Source organism: Prosopis cineraria, unplaced genomic scaffold (assembly GCF_029017545.1).
Source record: "Prosopis cineraria cultivar Desert tree isolate PC_DT_omini unplaced genomic scaffold, ASM2901754v1 PC577, whole genome shotgun sequence".
NCBI lineage: Eukaryota > Viridiplantae > Streptophyta > Magnoliopsida > Fabales > Fabaceae > Prosopis > Prosopis cineraria.
The window spans coordinates 12,338-28,151 of NW_026555902.1; positions in this window are offsets into that span (position 1 = coordinate 12,338).

Sequence of the window (15,814 nt, forward strand, 5' to 3'; positions counted from 1 at the left end):
TTTAAATGGAGGGAGTAATTACCTCATTAGAACCAAAGAGAAATGATAAAAGTTATTAAATTGTTTTAAAATAGAATATAATCCATTTTACCCTCTATTTAAATAAAAAATTTTCAAATTTGCATTACATTATTTCTTATAATTATAAATTTAAATGAATAACATTAAAAAATATATAATTAATTTCCTATCAATATCTTATGTTAATTATTAAGAATGGAAAAAATCTTTCTAGAATAGAAGCAGGAAAAAGTATTATTATGGGGCAAAGTGTGTCTCCACTTCTTCAAAACGATAGCGTTTTGATTAGTGGTGAAATCTCCATCATTCATTTCTAGTTGCGATCTTGACTATCTGCATTATTATCAGTCCTTACACCCTAACTCAACCCTCTCCCTCTTGGCACTGCTCTCCTCCTTTCTCGTCGACTCAGTGGGGAAGATATTTGAGAGATTGATCTTAGCGCTCTGCTTTGAAGTCTAAACCATATCATCATCTCGCTCCTCCAAACCCTATCTGGCCACTTTCCAACTAACTCTACTTTCACCAGCATCGTTGGACTAACATCGGGCTTCAACTCTAGCTTCCTAGCTTCCCTTCACCTCGTCTTCTCCCTATTGACCTCTTTGCTCTTGTTGTCAGCTTAATTATCTCCTCATCTAAGTCAGCATTTTGATCTATTTATCTCTTCATCGATCCCTTGCACCTCTCCTCAATGAGGACAATTCTAAACTGGAGAAGGTTTAATTAATGATCCTTCTATATCAATTATGAAAATTTTGTCTTTTGTTTATCCTTTGGGAATGCTGAAAATGAGATGGGAAGAATATTTGATAGTAGTAATCAAGCTTGAGGCAGTTCTAGGCAACTTTGACGATTGATTCTTGGACCCTATATATGAAAGGTTAAATTTGTCCTGCCAGCTGACCATTTTGATGGTTTTATATATATATATATATATGAATGCTTGGAAATATAATAACTTTTGGTTGTTATTATTTTGAAGTTCCAATTCATGAGCTAATTTTGAATGCTTCCAAGTTAGAAATTGAATATTCTTCTTTTTGGGCATTTTTATATTTCCTATTTTGTTTTAAAAAAGATGCTATACTTGACTCCTATTTTGGCATCACATGTATGTGTACGTTGCTATACTAGACTCCTATTCATCATCCTAATATACTTACATTCCTTGATTATATCTGGAACATAATTGATAAGGTCTATAACATAGATGTGCATGAATTAAAGGTGAAAGAAAAGTTAGTTGAGATTGTTTGGGGGGGAGATAACAATAGTGTTAGTCTAATTCTAATACTTCTAAACTTTTCAAAAGAAAATTATTTGATAAAAGTTTATGTACAAATAAGAAGTTAGAGTGAAGGAAAAAAGTATTGATACACAAAAAATTATCAAAGAAAGTTGTTGAAGTTCTTTCATTGGCTGCTTAACTCAACTATTCATTAATGCAAGGCATGTCAGGAATATCCCTAGAGTAGAGCAGTGGACTAGATTTGAGGCAATACTGAGATCTATTCTCTATAATTATATTTTGCTACATTGTGCTATTTTGCTCTGGTATTTATCACTTGGGTTATTAGACATGGAATATTTATCACTTGGGGATCTTTTTGCAATAAAAGTTATTCTATTTTATACTATTTCTATGCCTTATATAAGCAATGTTTGGTGACCTAAAGTTGAAGAGTGTTTGTGTGGAGTTTGAACAAAACTTTCCCTTTGTTTATATTTCTATTTTTTTTATTTTTAGCTGTCAGTTCTATTTTTGTTGAATGTAATCACTTTATCTTGGAAAATAGTAAGTTGTTAGGCTTTGGTGCTGATGAGTGGGAATTGGGAAATAGTGACTATGGAATGCTTTTTTATGATCAGCATTTTACAGATGGTTATGGTATTATATTTTTCATCCTTCCCATTGTTGGTGTCCTATGAGTGTGTACATGTGTGCCTATGTATCTTAAGTCTACATGAATTCTTATTGATTGCTTCTAAAAATTATTTAGTACTTTTCACCTATATGCATTTTTCTGTGTTTCCATAAAGGTAATTTGATGTGACGAATTTGGTGCTTGGCTGTGTTGGGCCTTATCTCTTATTATATGGTTAGTTTGTTTCTATTCTTTTAATACATACTTTATGCAATTTGGTGTCTGTTGTCCTTCCATTTTACCCTTCAGTGGATCAATTTCACTTTCTATCCTCCCTTATGACATGACCTATGCATTATGCCATTCTTACTATCTTGTATTGATGGCTTTTGCAGAGTTAGGGCCATCATTTATATAGGGGTTTTTTTTTTCAAGAACTAATTATTTATGTCCATTTGTCATTTATATAAATGCTTCTCATAGTATAGCAATTAAATGTGTTTGGGCTGTGTTGCAGATTTCAACATCCTCATCGTTTAGGGACTATGTTGCAAATTCACTTTCTTCATTGTCCAGGGATAATTCTTTTACACTCTACAACTTGTATATATTACAAAAATATAAATGTGTTTGGGCTTTACAAAATGGGAAGAAGCAAGCTTACAAGTGTATACTAAAGCAAGCTTATAAGTATACATCAAAGCAAGGAGTTAGCATGACAAAAAAGAGGACTAGCTTACAAGTATATATTGTTAAGAACAAAAAGGAGACTGAAGCAAGAGGTTAAAGCTGAAATGAAGACTTCATAGCTGAGGATTTGTATTCACATTTGGATTTGAATTTGTAACATTGTAACAATTTATATTCAAACAATGTAATGTAATTAAATTGTAATAGAAGTTTCAATACATTTAGACAATGATTTACCTTTCTTAAATATTTGACTAAATTCAATTGCTTCGAGTGACTTCACATTATTGTTCAATAAATCCTACAAACACAAAAAAATGACAATAGTATGAAATATATTGTGAATGAAATTTGACTTAGTTAAGAATTTGAAATATAATATCCTCACTATCATCAATGTTGTGAATGACATTTGATTTAGTTGAGGTGGATCATGTTGTGTAGCTATTGGTGTATTTGGCACAAGTAGACCATATTGCCCTTGTATTGGTATACTTGACACAGGGGAGCCATATTGCAATGAGATTGACATATTTGACATGGGGGGCATATTGCCTTTGCACTAGCATCTTTGACATAGGGGGATATTGCACTTGCACCGACATATTTGACATGGGGGGCCATATTGTACTAAAGATGATAATCTACCCACTTCTAATGTATTTTGGGTGTCCTACAACAATATCGGTTAAATGTCATAAAAAAATTATGCTATTAAAAAATTTAAAGTAAAATAATTATACCTTTGAATATTGTGAAGACGTGTTGGTAGTTTTTTTTTAAGTTCTAAATTTTTTCCTTTTTTGACTTGGGTTGTCAACCTAACTTAGATTGATCTTTTTGTGTTCTCTCTTCTTAAATCCAATGCCTAAACTATCATTCTTACCAGTATCATCATCAACACCCCCTTTACTATTACCATTATTCGAGGAGTGGTTAATAAGAAGTTGAGACACTTTCTTACTAAGCTCTAGCACTGCTTGATGAACCATAGAGAATGCCTGTGGACATTCAGATGCGTCGCTAGCTAATTTTATGAGCATGGGGCACAATTGCCTATATTGATTTAAGCATTTTAGTTTAGGATCAACTTTAATTTCCTTTCCCTTGCTATCATGCACTACACCACACCTTGCTTCTTATGTCCACCTCTTTAAAATATATTTCTTTAGAAGTAGCTTCACATCTTGGTCATACAATATCCTCAATGCATGACAGCATAATATTTCCCATTGTTCAAACTTTTTACCACTACAAGTAATGACAGCCTCCTTCTCTTCCCTTGATGGCTCAAATGTCAATCTCCACTCTCCTTTTTTATCAACCATTGTGATTAAATAATCAATAATAATAGCATAATCATCTATAACTATTTTTCTTCTTTCCTCTCTTTTATACATGTAGCATCACGTAAGTCATACTCATATAGGAACAAGTCAAAAATTGGTGGTGTGTAAACTTGAGAAAGCTATTGTAGCATATATGAACTCTTTAAAATCAACCTCGATAACTTTTGGTGTGAGTTGAAATCACTTTGCAATTCATTATACCGCTTATCCACAACAACTTGTTCAAAGACATTGAAGAATTGACTAGCATTCAATTCAAGATTAGTGTAACTTTTTATAAATGAATTGATATTTTCACTAAGTTGTATATTTCTCATACCAAGAGTCTTTGAGTACTTCATGTAACATGTTGCCTATTTTTATTTTAACTTGTAAATAGACATCAATCATGGATTATCTTCTACATTATATTTTGATAATAATTCTTTTCAAGATTCCTCAAACCTCGTTTCTTTCTTACAATGATATATGCACTAATTAAACTCACTCAGAAAATGAGAGCCATCTTTCATTAAGTTCCTAAGATGTTTTATCCCATTTCTATTGATATGGAATGTGCATAAGCCATGCTTTACATTTGGAATTATCTCTTCTAAGGCTCTAGCCATTGCTGCATCTTGGTTAGTAAACATAGTAAATAGCATTTTTTTGCTTACGTGCTTGTAAAAAAGTTTCAAAAAGCCATTTAAAAGACTCAATGGTCTCATTATATAATAAAGCAGCACCAAATATCACTATTTCTTTGTAATGGTTAAAACTGGAGAAAATGGCAAGTGGTCTGTTGTCACAATTTGTAAAGAACATTGCATCAAATAAAATGACATTTCAAAAACAAGCATAATCTATCAACATATGTGCATCAGCCTAAAACACATTAGTTATTTGTTCTTCTGAGTCCATTTGATAAGCATGAAAAAATGAAGGATTTTCTATTAATTGTTGTTGGAAATAGCAAAGTAGAAACCCAGCTTCACCATGGACCATGTCTCATTGCCTCCTTGATCTTAGATAACTCTTTACCTCCTCTTTGGTATACCCTAAATTAGCCCTTCCTCTTGCATATTTGCTCATTAAATTAAAAGAGACTTTTTGCTTAATTCCTGTATCTTCAGCAGCCTCCAAAGCATAGCCTTGTGCTTTGGGTAATCTCCTTTGTCATGCTAACAAATGAATAGTCTCTTCAGGGTCCAAAGGGTGATTGTGGTCCAAAAATAGTTTACTAACTTTAAAACTTTCATTCACCTTTTAAACTGTCATTTTCACTTCACACCCCGTTCTTATTTCCTTTTGAGGCTTCTTAGTTTTAAAATCTTTTTTATCTTGTTTTTTCACTGCCTCCTTGGAACAAACATATTTTCAATATATGATAGAATCATCCTTCTTGCTCTTATTAGAGTTTTGCTTTCTAACACTAAATCCTATTCTTCTACTATAATCAATCTAATATTGCCATGCCTATTTTAGATCATCAAATTCAAGACCAACTGTTGGAGTCATACTTGTGTCCATTACTTAAAGCTAACAAGAAAAGCTGAAAAAAAAACACTAAAACCAAGAGTAAGCAGATAAAAATAATAATAAAACACTATTATACATAAGAGTTAACAAAAAACTGTTAATGAAATTAAAAATAACCCAAGAGCTTTGATGCATTCATTGATGCAAAGCTAAGGGATAATAATGTGTTAAATGGTCAACGTTGCTTTCCTATAGCTGTGATTGTCATCAAAAAATTTCTATGCAGCACAAGTCCATGGCAAATTAATAACATGTTTCAAAATAAATTTAAACATAAATATAAGGGAGGAACATGACCAATGTAAGGGAGAAAGAAAGAGAAAATGGCAACTATGTTGTGCAAATTTTATGTTTAAATGAGGGGACATAAATGATTAGTATATATGAGAAAAATGAAATCATACCACATTACAATCAAAATCCTTCCTTGATCGAAATCTTTCCTTAGTCAAAATTTCTTTCTTGCTATGTGAGCACGTCAACTCTATTCTAGAAGAGAAAAAAGCCAAGGTCCTGTGCATTGGAGGTGGAGAAGGAAATGAGACATTATTTGGCTTTTTTTTTTTTGCTCCCATTCTAGATGGTGTCGTTTTGAGGAAGCGGAGGGAAATGCATAGATGGAGAAATTGAGATACCCTCAGTCCATTATTATGACAATAGATAATACTTTGCACACACGCACACAACATCAAATACTATCATAAATACAAAAATATTATCATTAATTAATTTCAAAGTAAAATATATAATCTCGAACAACTTATACTATGTATATTCATTAGCATCTTGGTAGTGGTACACATGTGATGTAAGATTCAAACACAACAATTTTGAGTGATCAACCCCTGTCACTATTTGGATGTTAATTTTATCAAGATGTTTAGCATAATTCAACAATAATACAAGCTAAGAGCTTGTTTTTGCTCTCATTTTTTTTAAAAAAACTATTGTATAAATTAATTTTAATAATATTTTTCAAAACAAAACAAAAATATATTTGATTATGTTAATTTAAAATTTAAAAATAATTTTAAAGGTAGAAAAATGGTCAATAGTGACAATTCCACTCTTAAACCATATGCCTCAGAATGTTAAAGATTCTGAATTCATTTTAGTGTAATGTTCTCCTTTGTTTTTTTTTAAAATGATGCAATGTTATTTCTACCATTAATAAAGTTTATCTTTAACTATTAGTCGATTAAAAAATTAAGAAAAGGATCTCAAAAATTACAAACGAAGATGGAAAAAGCTATAGAAAAGGATAAAAAATTATATATAATGACCCAAAAATTATAGAAAATATCCAACAATTAAAATGTTTTTATTTATTTATTTTTTGTAATGTTTTGGTTAACTAACAGTCAAAATTAATAGTTGTTAATAATATGCGCAATATTGCTACATTTTGAAATGTTAAAAGAGAACATTATATAAAAAATGAGTTTATGATTTCCGACGTTCTCATAATTTAAAGGCTAATTTGTCATTTAATCCAATATTTAAATTCAAAACACTTACCCAAATCATTTTTTATTTTTAAGAGTACAAAATAGTTTTTCAAAATAGAAATAAAAAAGGATTTAAAAGTTTTAAAAGCATACTTTAGATTAAGGTGTGATTAGTGTCTAATGTTACGTATAGATAAAGGTATTGAAGATATTGGTAGTGAGAAATCACTTGTTTAGGAAACTTTGATTGCTTGGAACAAAGATAACCTCGTAATTTGTTATAGTGTGTGCCTCATAATTTGATTATGTATGTTTTATTGAAATGAATTATTATATGGGAAACATTATATTGGAAAATGTGTATTTATTGTTCAAAAATTTTAATTAAGTGGGATGCTAATTATGTTTGTGTGTGTGTGTGTGTGTGAAAAGAATGTGTGAAAGCATGATTTATTGTTTGGAATTATCTTTGTTCAGAAAACTTGTTGCATGACTTGTTCAGGCTTGTAAGGATGTGCGGGAGCTTATTCAATCATGAAATTACACCACATGGTATGCCTTTGTTTGGATGCAACAAGGGACTCGTTAAGGCTTAGACTAGTTTACCTTTGGCAGACTAAATAGTACCAAGTGTGGATTGTGGTACAGGTGAAAGGAAGAGATATGGTGTACTATCATGCATAATTTTTTTAATTATTTTGTTAAATTAATTGTTGTATGGAAATATGTTTTGTATGCTCACTAAACAATCGCTTGATTAATTATATTGCATGCATTATAGTATTTTAGTTTTATTTATTGGGACTTTTGTGTCTCATTCCCCAAGGTTAACAATTTTTTAAGGAAGGGTCCAGTCGGAGAAATAGTAGAGGCTTAATGTTGGTGTAAGGTCACCAACCTTGTGATAGGATTCATTTTCTTTTGGGTATGTATATCTTACCAATCTAGGACAATTTATTTGATAATTGAACATGTAAACTCATAACTTTTGGTAAAATTGTCTGTAATGGCCATAATATAAACTTGTGAACATTTATGGTCTATTTTAAAGTAATTGATGGTGTGCTTTGGAAATGAGATAATATTATGATAATTTCTTTCTATAAATTATATTAGGTGGTTGTAACTTAACTATAATTTTACTCGTGCACAGTGGAAGTAAGAATGTTTAGTTGTTGTTTGGAATGTGTAACATCTTTAATTTCTAAATAGGATTAATTAAGCCTAAATCAATTAATTAAGTGTGTTAGTGAGGTGTGTGGTTAGAGAGGTCTAACAGGCGTGTTTGATTTCAGTTTTAGCCCTAAACGTAGGTCCAAAAGGGAATTATGTCACCCAAGATGAAAGAAGAAAAAATTCTAAGAAAAGAGATTCTGTGCCATGCACCACAACTTGTGGATAAGCCATCGTGGCGTACGTGTGGTAACATGCCTGGAGGTGATCTTTGTGCCATGCACCACAGTGCATTGTGCTTCCATCGCAACGCATGGTCACTTTTCTGCTGGAATAAGGTCGCGAATCTGATGCAACAGAGAAGGAAAGAAATGAAGAACATGAGAGAGCAGTGCTAGGGCTTAGGAAAACTAAATATTGGGAGTATTTTAGAGTTCCTAAACACATCAAAGGTAAGCTTCCTTACTTAAATCTTTCTCTCTTCTTCCATTTTTTAATGGTAGAAGTTAGGGTTTGATTGATAATGGTGATTTTCGGTCTATAGAGGCTATGGGTCTGAACCCATTGACTTAAATAGAGTTAATAGAAGTAGATTGAGCTAAGTAAACTTAGTATTTATCATTATATGTTGATTTGAGATTGAAAGACATTAAATATTCAAAATTCTCATAAATATGGTGGTTAGGAATAATGTGGTTTCATTAATGACTATTAAAGAGCTCAATGATATTAATGAGGATTAAAGAAAGCTAAGAAATCCTATGGATACTTTTATATAAGCCAAGAATGAATCTTGAGCATTAAGAAGTATGAAATTATTAGTAAAATTTAGCACAAATATGGATATTGATGATTTGCATAGTAAATGCTTGTAGAGTGACTGCTATTGATACCATTCTAGCTTCTTGAAAGCTTTCAAAATTAGTATTTGAGGGGCAAAACCTTTGACCTCTCAAAGGTTTGAGATAACCAGGGGAATCCTAACTTAAACTTTTATGTGTTTATTAGTTATTGATTGATAAATGATGAATGAATTATGTGTAATTGATTGAAATGCAAATGTGGCTTGCTTTGCTTGAAAAAGTCCACTATAAAGTAGAAATTTAATGTAGTTCAATGATTTTGAAAATTGTGAAGTTCAATGATTGTCAAAGTTTGGGGTACCATGATTATAAAAATAGAAGTTCTATGATTTGATTGAAAGAAATTCAATAATTTTGAAACGTATGGAATTTAATGATTGTGAATGTGTAAGGTATAATAATTTTTAAACTTGGAGTTTAATGATTTATTTGAATTAGAGTTCAATCACTTGTGTGATTTGGACTTCAATGAAATTAGTTATGTGGAGTGCTATGAATTAAACTAAATGTGAAATTTTACATGAATATGCATTGCATGATCTTGAAAGGTGGGAATTCACTTAGGAAGAGGAGTAGAGAATTAAATTTATGTGGTAGGGCTCCCATCCAAGTGATGGCTAGGCCGAATTGATTTTATTCTTATTGTCCTACTTGTTCAATGAGGAACTGTCCTACTGGTTCAACGAAGGACTCGAACCTAGCTAGCTATCCACTAGTTTAATGAGAAAGCTAGTTTAGGATGAATAACACCCCATAATGTCAGAAATTAGGGAAACTGTGTTCCATAAGTGAGTTGGGTGCACCTTGGCTGGGTAATCCTCTCACAAGTGTTTAGGTTAGGGAAGTCATAGATTATAGACTATCTTATTGTGTTATAGCCCACAGTTTCATGTTAGAAGAATAAGAAGGATATAAGGAAGGTGTGATTGTGCATATAGTGAGTAAAGACACATGGTTGTCTGTATTGTGACCCTGATGATGATGATAATCATAAGTTGAGTGTTAATCACTTTTGATCATATGTTATTGAATCGTGTTTGATATGAAAATTGCTAAAAAGCTTTATTTCCCAAGTATGTGCTATCATGCTCGGTGAATATATATTCTTAAATGTTTTACATGGTTTGAAGAATTGTTTATATATGCCACTTGCATTTAAAATAATTGACATGTATTAGTATGGGTTAGTTGAACCTTAGTTATTAAGTAGTTGTACTTATCCCGATATCTTCAATATTACAGGGAATAGCTCAAGATGATTGGAAAAAGGAAAGTAGCCATAGGCTTAGGATTACGATCATAATTTAGTAGGCCTCTTTATTTTGAACTTATATGTGTATTTGACAATTCAAATTGCCAACTAGGTTTCATCCATTTTTTGTTCTTACTTGCATTATGTGTTTGTGACTTGTAAGTGTATTTTGAGCCTTAGAAAGTGAGTTGATATTTTGTGAAATATGTGATAGGGCTAAAATACTAATGTAAGTACGAGAAGAGCATATTATGTTTTGATTATAGATTATTTGATGAAAATGTGCTCAAACTCTCCCTTATTGTGTTTTTGAGATTAAGGGGTTGAGTAGTGAAAATGTAATCTATGAGTATTTAATGTGATATAGTGTATTGCATGAGTTAATCTTAATGTTTTGCATATGGTCAAATGGCTAAAGGCTTATGGTAAATGGTTTGGGCATTTAGTTTTGTGAAATTTATAGAAAAAGTATAAGTTTTGAAATGAATGTTCAAATTTTGATTGAGTAATAATTTTATTATTAAACCAAATCCATTATTTAGAGCTCAGAAAGAGCTTTTCATAAACACCTGTTCACATCAATTAGACATCAGGCAGAGAATTGGGGCACATCAAAAGTTGCCCTAAAAGCTGTTAAATTAATAGTAGAATTTACTGTCAAAATTCGAGCAATTATGTCACGGCACATGGTGCCATGAGCTATAGTGCATGTTAAATTTTTTAGAATTTTCTTGTTTTTAAATTCTTATGCTAATGTACCCATGTTTGAAGTGATCCCATACTTTTGCATATTTGTGAACTCTGATTTGTCTATTGGAAGAACTTTGAAAATAATTTTAGTTTTGAAAATTTGGGATCCCAACTTTTTTAACTATTTAAAACTTAGTATTATGTTAACCACCTTGATCTCATTTCCCTATTACTTGGAAATTGGAGTTAATTGTGGGTTAGAAGTAAGAAGACATTACAGTATGGATGTGGAGTGATCAAGTGTTCCACCTTAAGTATTGATATTGGTTAGATATTGTGAAGTATGGTATTAGAAAACTTTGTTTGGACCTTAATGGGATTTTGTGGGTGAACTCTTTTGTCATTTTATTTGTATAATTGTGAGAAAAGATGCAATGTAATATCCTTGGAAACTCTAATTTTGTGTTGGTTGGAATTTGTTATAGTGTTTAGATTTTAGAGCCTTGTTTTCAACGGGATACCAATAGGTGGACTTTTAAGCTTTAATAAATTTCCATTACTATGATAGATTCTTTTCTACCATAATAGCCAAATTAAAAATGGTTTTACTTAATCAAGGAAAATCTTTTTTGCCATGGTAAACTTTTAAAAAGTTGACTTAATTTTTAATTACTGTGGTAGATTCTTTGATTCTTTTTTTTTTAATTATGGTAGGGTTTTCTTTTGAGAAAATGACAGATGGATCCTAAAAGGATCAATTAATTCAACTTAGATCCGAAGTGCCAAACTTCAGGAATTTGCAAGTTCAGTTCTTAATTTTGTAATTTCATTGTGATAAATTTGCAACTCATGTTCTAAATTTTAATAGAAAAAATAAATTTATTTATTCTTTGATCATGTTAAAATTTGAAAAAAAAAAAAAGTTTCAAAATCATTACAACAAAGTTGTAAAATTGAGAACCGAACTTATAAATTTTTGAAATTTGACACTTAGAATTTAAGTTAAATTAATTGATCTTTTTGGGACCTCTCTATCATTATCTCTTTTCTAAAGATCATCTTTGATTCTTTGTACCATGATAAATAATTATTACAATGGTAGTACGTTTGAAAAATAACTTTGGTTTTTTTAACCATGGTAGGTATCTTTAAAAGTTGTAGTTTTATAAATAATTATTATGTTTAAGAAAATAATTGAAAAATTAAGATGTTACACAAAACGCTACTATAAATTTGTAAATCTCATTTCACCTATATAAGTTGTTCATTTTTCATACATTAATTGTTTGTTTTTTCTATACAAGTTGTTTATACGTCTCGCTTTACTTGTTTATATTCATAGTGATTTTGTGCTGTTAATGAAAGCTGCATATTTTACTTATGTATGTTGTTCATTTTTCACATATAAGTTATTAATTTCTCTATAGAAGTAGTTCATGCACTAGTTTCAATAGGGACAATAAGATCATTTCAGTTATCTTTTAAATTTCATTTCAGTTCCCCACACATATAGTGAAATTTCATAATTTTAAAGGCTTTAATTGAAATTAAGTATGGTCAAAAGGTTTTTATTGAAATTTTTATTAAATTATTTGATTGATGTAATGTGTTTTCATTAGGGATATTATTATCTTTATACTCTAATTTTAAATTATACTCAAATCTTAAGAAACTTGATTGTGATTTAGAATTTTGTGGGACTTGTATATAATTTTTCTTATCTTTAAAGCCTTGCTCTTATTAGAAATCATATCCTCCAGACTTCCACTAGATTTGTTTAGCTTATTAAATAGTATTTCCTTTTATTTTTTTTCATTTAAGCAAAAGTTTCACATGGTATGCATTTTTTTTAATCACATTAATTGAAGCTGGGCATGTGAAAGCCTGTTTTTGGTTTAGTGAAAGTTCAGCATCAGTGTCACCATCAAAAGACAGTAGAGTTTTGCGAGTTTGGTGCAAACAAGCGAGAATCAGAAAAATGCAACACAGAGCACAAAACGACATTGAGCCTCTCAATGTCTCTCATCCCTCTACGCAGACTAAAGCCAAATCATTCACGTTAACATATCTGGACCCCTTCTCACTGCTTATTATTTTTTCATTTCCATATTTAAATTTAAATTTTGCTTCCCAATTTCTCATTTAATATTCAACGCAATTTTTATTTATAAATATCCAATTTAAATTGAATTATTCTAGTATATCGAAAATAAGGCGGGAGGCCCCGAACGTTACTTTCCATAATATAAACTGCCGTATCGTATATATTAGTCTGTTTTTTTTTTTTTTTTCATAAACTGCATAGGAATATGTTGGCCCAAAGAGAAAACTGTCTAGTAAATTAAAAGTGGATAAGAATATTTTTTAATATAATTTCATTATTTAATTTTTAGTTTAATTAGATTATGGGCTTGTACTATGCAAAAAATCTTTCGTCAATTGTATTGTTTGCAAAAAGATTTAAATGAAGTATTTTTCTTTTTAAAATTAAAATTAAAATTAAATTAATTTACATGATTCAAAGGGGCAACAAAAAAAAAAACTAGCATTTAACATTAAGGATGCATAGGAGTCGATTTTAGGTAGATATCCAACTTAGGGCCCGTTTGTTTTACCTTTTTTCATGAAAAAATCGCTTTTTTTTTTGAAAAAAATTTATTTTGTGAGTTTTAAAGATATTTGTTTAAATTTTTTAAAATAATCAGAATTAAAAAAAAGTAAACTTTTGATTATTTTAAGAAATTACTTTGACTAGCTTTTAAAAATAATCTAATGTAATATATGAGAAAGAGTGTTTTAAAAAGGCAAGATATGCGAAAATATTATAAAATTTTTAAATAATATAATAATAAATTATTTTTACAAAACAAAAATCAAAGAAGATATCATAAAATTTAACATAACTAATTAATAATCACTATTGTAACTAAATATAAAATAATGTCATTTTTTCATAAAATCTTTACAAAATAAATTTTTTTTATAAAATCCCTAAATTATTTTAAAATTATTTATTTTTTAATCTTAAACAAATCGGTCCTTAATTTACCTTGAAGCTAACTCTGATTAGATTAAATCTGAATCATCCAAAATCAATTTGGATGATCGATATTGATTATGAGCATGGAATGTGCTTCTCTATATTCGTTGAGCTAAATCTGGTACACTAAATTTAAGCTGAAATAAAAAGTCCTTCTAGTGTAATTAATAAAAATGAGACAAAGATCTACCAAAGAAACCGAGAAATAGAAGATGAAAAAAATATGTGTAACTGTTTATAATGTATTACTAATTACTATATAACAAAATAGAAGATGCAAAATCATAGAATGAAATGCACCAAATCCATATAATTTTAAAACGTTCTAGATTTTATATTTTAAAAATCCTAACCATATTTCAATTCATAGAGAGACAGGTTTTTTCGTTTGCTTGCTCCACCTAATCCAAAATAATTGAGCTAAAGTCAAGTTCATCAATCAACCTAACCTACTATGTGACCTAAGTCATAAAAGTAGAAAATTAAAGAAAGGAAAAATAATAATGAAGGAGTATCATGTTGACTAATATGTTTCACTGACACTAACATAAAAGAATAGAGCATATGTCGAATGTTTTATAAAATAAAACTTTCTTCTACACCAGATCGTGCTAAGAAGAAATTTTTATTATGATAATTTTTAAACCTCTCAACCTCAAACCTCATGTAACTGATTGATTGCTAATGCCTATCATCTATTGTAAGATGTTGTAAGGACAAGCCTGCAAAAATTGGCTTGAGGAAGAAACAAAAGATTTTAAAATATGAAATTGGTTTTGCTCTTCTTCAAAATAGAGCATTGCTGCTCAAAAAATAAAGGCCTATTTATTTTCTGCTTTTAAAATTGTATTTTATTTTTGAAAACAGAAAAATTTAAAATTTTGTTTGGATAAGTGTTTTTCATTTAGTTGTTTTTAAAACTTTTTCATTTTTTGTCTTTGAAAAACAAAAAAATAGAAACAACTTTATGTTATTTTTGTTTTATTTTTCTTGTTCTTAAAATACAATACATTTGATTATTGAAAATTATAGTTACCTTGATTAATTTCTATTATTAATCACAATAATTAAATGCCTATAACCATCATTATTAGTTTATTTTTTTAATTTCAATATTATTTTTTAATTGACATAACCAAACTAATTCTCATTTTATTTTTTTAAAATAATTTTAAAAACTGTATTACAAAACAATTTTTAAAAATAAAAAATAGAACAAAAACCAAATAAGTCCTAAGATTGCTGTTTTCAAATTTCGAGATTTTGATAGTATAATTATAAGAAACATTAGCAGAATCTATAGCAATCATTAATGACTTTCCTTGAAGAAGAAATTTTCAAATTATTATTTTTCTTGCACTTAGATTGATAAGTCTCTGGAATAATTCCAGTTACAAGCAAATATGAGAAATTCCATCTTTTTCTGAAAATTCCTAGTTGCTTGATGTGGGCTTATAAGTTTTCATTTATGAAAGGCTTGATTCCTTATCACTCATATAAAGTGCAGAAGAGCAAGCGAAAATTTCCTCAATCAAAGAAAACATCATTGGCTCTATATAATTTATCTGAAACTCTTAAAAGACAGTAAATCAAACTCTGATGAGAATTATTTTCCGTACAAATTCTCAAAAAGCCAAACCAAATAGCTTTAACAAAAGTACATTTACAAAAGTATAAAGCAGGGAGTCCTATAAGCAGCAACCAAAATGACACATAATCTAGTATACTTACCCGTCTATATATAAGTCATTTTATAAGAGATGGAGTAGCATTAATTGTTTTTTTTTTTCAAATACATTATTCTCCTCAATTTCCAATGAGGAGATGGAATATATTTGTTTTTTGAAATTTATAGTATTTATTAGGGTTAAAAATGAAAATCAAAATAATTTTAAGAAAATT